Here is a 4,827-nt window from a genome sequence, read left to right as displayed (position 1 = left end):
TGGGGATTTAGCTCAGCGGCAAAAGCGCCTGCCTGGCAAGCGCAAGGTCGTGAGTTCGGTTCCCGGTACCGGAGAAAAAACAAAAACAAAAACAAACAAACAAAAAAAAATTGAGCTGTAGTCTTTCAAAAAAATTTTTTTTCAGAAAAATTTTTATGTGTATATATTTTTGTCAAAATAAGAGCCTCATTGTTTATTGGTTTATTTAGTAAGGTACTGGGATTGTACCCAGGGCTTCACATTTGCTTCGCAAGCACTGTACTCCTAATATGGAACTACTGAGAACTGTATGGCCTCAGGCTTGTGATCCTCCTACCTCAGCCTATGAAGTAGCTGGGGTTACAGGTGTGTACCGAAATGCCTGGTACTGATGTTTATTTAGTTACTATCTCAGGCATTTTTCTATGTAGAGATATGTTTCTCGATTAACAGTCTTTGTTTTGACTGTCTTGGAGATTAAACCCAAGGCCTTGCACATGGTAGTAGTGCCGTACTACTGAGCTATATGCTGGGCCCTTTACATTATTTATGTTGAGACAAGGCCTCACTAAGTTGCCCAGGCTGTCCTTGAATTTGTGATCCTCTTGCCTGAACCTTCTAATAGCTGGGGTAACAGGTGTGTACCACTGCATCTAGCTATGCCATTACTTTCAATTGCACTATTATGTTCAGCAATGTAGTTTTAAAGGACTTGTGTTTCTTAAAATTGTGTTCTGTTACTGCAGTTTTATGGCACTGCCAATATTTTGATAGATGGCAGTGTGAGCTGAGAATAATTTGATCTGCTGCTTTAGGCTTGCATCTGAATATCATTTCTCCTCTGAGGGGTCCAGCTGTTCTTGTTCAAGAACAACATTTAGCTATTCTTGGTAACTCAACTGCAGATTCTGCTCAGAAATTTGAGGACTAATAGTTGAAGGAGAAGGAAAAGGGAGAATATTTGCTTCCGTAGTGAGTGTGCCTAGTTGTTTTACAGGGTGAAAGTTCTTAGAATTTTTTTTTTTTTTTTTTGTCTTTTTGAGACAGGGTCTTGCTATGCAGTTCAGACTGGTCTTGAGCTCACTTTATAGCCCAGGCTGGTCTTGAACTCGCAACAATCCTCCTGCCTCAGTCTCCTGAGTGCTGGGATTACAGGTGTGCACCACTATGCCCCGCAATCATTCTTAGAATTTCTATGCAAACATGAGTGTCAAGAGATGATACTGGAGCTTGGTATCACACACCTGTAATCCCAGCCCTCTAGAAAGCTGAGGCAGGAGGATCACAAGTTCCAACATAGCTTGGGTAGTTTAGGGAAAACTTGTCTCAAAATTTTAAAAAGGGCGGGAGTTCAATCCCCATTGCTATTATCCACCTTTTACCAAAAAGAGGGAAATGATAGCCTTATGGTGTTTGTTTGGTTTGGTTGGTTTCTTGCGGGTTTTTTTTGTTTTTGAGACAGAGTCTCACTATGTAATACAGGCTAGCCTTGAACTTGAAGTGATCGTCTTGCCTCTTGGGTGCTTGAGTTATGGGCATGTGCCACTGTGCCTGGTGCCTTATGGTGTTTGGAAGTTATTTTTCAGTGACCAAAGCTTTAAAATTCTTTTTCTTTTCTTTCTTTTTTTTTTTTTTTTTTTTTGGTGTACTAGGGATTGAACTCATGACCTTGCACTTGCCAGGCAGGTGCTTATGCCACTGAGCTAAATCCCCATCCCTTAAAATTCTTTTTCAGCTAATGTCTATTTACAGTATAAATGCAGGCATAGGAAAAGTAAAGGCACTGTCTTTCCTGAGGAACATTTTGTACCATTTTGTATGATTATCAGTATTGACTCTTCATGATAAAGATCTGTTTTATAGATGTCTTTGTGCATGATTCTGTATGGTGCAGCATGTGAAACAAAATCTTGAATTAAGACAGTGGGAATGGAAGGGATTGGGATTTATGAGAGACACCGTAGTAGTTGAGTCTGAAGGTTACAAGTGGTGATCAGATGGAGAGTGACAGGTCAATAGCAGCTATGTCTTGGGATTCGAGTCTGAACTCTAGAAAAATTATGATATTACTGAGAGGCAACGGGATGAAGAATAAACATGTAGGGGTGGAGATACGGCCCAGTGGGAAAGCATGTACTTAGCATGCACACAAAGCCACTGATGTAATCCCCAACACAAACGTACATGTAACCTGTAAGTTTACTGAGCACATCTTATTCATCTTTGTTTCTTAGAACTGTTTGCATTTAGAAAGAGTCAGCTATTCATTGGATTGAATGGGTTGTATTTTTTTTAATTTAAGTAATTTATTTTATTTTATTTATTATTATTATTTTTTTTTATTTTGGTTTTGTAAGACAAGGTCTTGCTATGTAGTCCAGGCTGGCCTTGAACTCACTCTGTATCCCAGGCTGGCCTCCTCATGGTAATCCTCCTTCCTCAGCCTCACAACTGGTGGGATTACAGGCAAGCACTACTACATGTGGCTTGGGTTCTTGTTTAGAACTGTTTAAAAAATTGGGGGTAGGGGCCCCTATCCCTGTCAGTGAAAAAGGTCTGGAATTGAAAGAAAAGTTGGGGCCAGAGACAGCCACCGCCTCATACTGGGGCTCAAACCCAGGGCTTCAGGCATGCTAGGCAAGTGCCCTATCACTAAGCTGTATATAACTACAACTATTTTTTTTTAAAATCAGCTTTATTAGATATAATTCACATGGACTGGGATTGTAGCTCAGGGATAGAGCATTTGTCTAGTATACATGAGGCCCTGGGTTTGATCCCTAGCACTGGAGCAAAAAAACCTCACCAACCATATAACTACAAGTTTAAGTTACGAGTCAGTGGTGTTTAGTGTGGTCAGGTTGTACAGCTAAGCTAGCACCATGATCAGTTTTGTTTTGTCATGCTGTTACTCCAAAAAGAAACTGTCCCTGGCTGCCACTCACTAGATCTCCTACACCTCCAGCTCTGTGCAGCCACGGAACTCCTTTGTCTCTATAGATTTGCCTGTTGCAGGTGGGGGAGGTACCAGGAATCAAACTCAGGACCAGGCAGGTGCTGTGCCACCAAGCTAAATCCCTGTCCCTACATTTGCCTATTCTTGATGATTCATGTAAATGGGATCACTATAATATGTGGTTCTTTGTGATTGCTTTCTTTCACTTAACACGTCAAGGTTTGTTCATGTTATAACCTGCATTAATATTTCATTCCTTTTTATGGCTGAATAATATTCTGTTGTACAGCCCTTCTATAGTTTGTTTATCTGCTCATCAGTTGATACACATTTGGATTGTTTCCTAATTTTTGGCCATTGTGACTGGTACTAAAGAATATTTGCAAAAAAAAGGTATTTGCATGCAGGATTCTATATGGACATATGTTTTTGTGTATGTATCTACTAGTGGAATTGCTGGGTTATATGATAACAATGCTTAAAGGGACAGTTGATTTTTTTGTTTGCCTTTCTTTAATGTGGGATGTGTTTATTTGTTGTTTGTTTTTGTTTTTGTTTTTTGGTACTAGAAATTGAACCCAGGGGTACTAACCGTGAGCTATACCTCCAGCCCTACTTTCTTTGAGCAGAGGGTGGGTGGGGGTGGGGGTGTGACTTGCTGAGTTGCCCAGGCTGGCCTGGAATTTGATTCTTTTTCCTGAGCCTCCCAGGTAGCTGGGATTATAGGCATGCCCAGCCATGCCCAACTTCTTAGTATTTTTTGTTGTTGTTTTGTGATGCTGTGGATCAAACTCAGGACCTTGCACGTGCTATGAAAGCCCTCTACCATCCAGTTACATCCCTGGTCTGAAGAGACAGCTTTGAGTTATAGCAGAAGCTGAAGAAAAACATGAGGAAACGGCCAGGGATGGCAGTACAGCAGATGTTTGTAATCTTAGCTGCTCAGGAGGCTAAGGCAGAAAGATTGCAAGTTGAAGGCCAGTTTGGACAACTGTGAAACCCTCTCTCTCAAGGTAAAAGAAAGGACTGGGGACATAGTTCAGTCATTGGGCACTTGCCTAGGTCCTGAGTTTGATCCCTACCTAGCACCAGCGCGCGCGTGTACACACACACACATATCATGAAACAGAAGGGAGGAGTTAAGGATTAACTTTTGAAGCCCGGCATGGTAGCACATGCTCAGGAAGCTGATGCAGGAAGATCACCATGAGTTTGAGGCCAACCTGGGCTACATAGTGAGTTCCAAGGCCAGCTTAGACTTCATAGTGAGACCCTGTCTCAAAAAACCAAAAATTTAACTTTTGGGAATACTCACACCTTATTAGTGGATAGGGAGTGAAGGACTCTTGGGTGCAAACTGGCACAGACCCAAGAAGCCAATCTTTATTGGCAAACAGGATCTTTACAGTATTCTTACCTGTGCTCATTCTTCCAGTCTCTGTGTAGTATGGCAACCGAAAATTGGATTGTGTGTGTTGTTGGAAGGAGGAAGCTGAGCCAAATTAAAATTGAGTGCTTTTTACTTATTTTTGGCGTCAAATAGCCATTCCATTTTATCTGTAGTAGCCCTCACATACACAACACACGCATACGTGTGCGCATGTTCTCTCTCCCTCCCTCTCTCCCCCTCCCCCCGCTCTCTCTCCATCTTTCCCTCCCCCGTATACACTCACACAGCCTGAAATCTGAAATGCTTCTAGACAGTTTATGAAAGACTTTCACATGGAGAATCTCATTTTTGATTCTCACCGTACTCCAAGTTTTATCTCTCCTTGCTAATGAATTCATTTTTGTTTATTTTTTGTTGCTTTCAGTACTGGGAATTGAATTTAAGGAGTGCTGAGCTATATCCACAGGACCCGTTCCTTGTTTTAATTTTTTTTTTTTTTTTT

At 41.3% G+C, this 4,827-nt stretch overlaps 1 protein-coding gene across 6 annotated transcripts in view; it reads left to right on the top strand.

Annotated features, from left to right (window-relative positions):
* Positions 1-4,827, top strand: part of Prr14l (proline rich 14-like) — a 72,566-nt gene that overhangs the window by 10,243 nt on the left and 57,496 nt on the right. Inside the window, exon 1 of one of the 6 annotated variants that reach the window (XM_013520340.1) lies at positions 3,813-3,948. The exons of the other annotated variants lie outside the window; for them this stretch is intronic. The gene's annotated coding sequence lies outside the window, so the exon portion shown is untranslated. Of the gene's footprint in view, positions 1-3,812; positions 3,949-4,827 lie in introns of those variants that run through there. 6 annotated transcript variants of the gene reach the window in all.

The sequence above is a fragment of the Chinchilla lanigera genome, unplaced genomic scaffold (assembly GCF_000276665.1).
Source record: "Chinchilla lanigera isolate Chin_1 unplaced genomic scaffold, ChiLan1.0 scaffold00054, whole genome shotgun sequence".
Classification (NCBI taxonomy): Eukaryota; Metazoa; Chordata; class Mammalia; order Rodentia; family Chinchillidae; genus Chinchilla; species Chinchilla lanigera.
The sequence above is the reverse complement of the archived record's forward strand: the minus strand, read 5'-3'. Positions and strand labels throughout refer to the sequence as shown.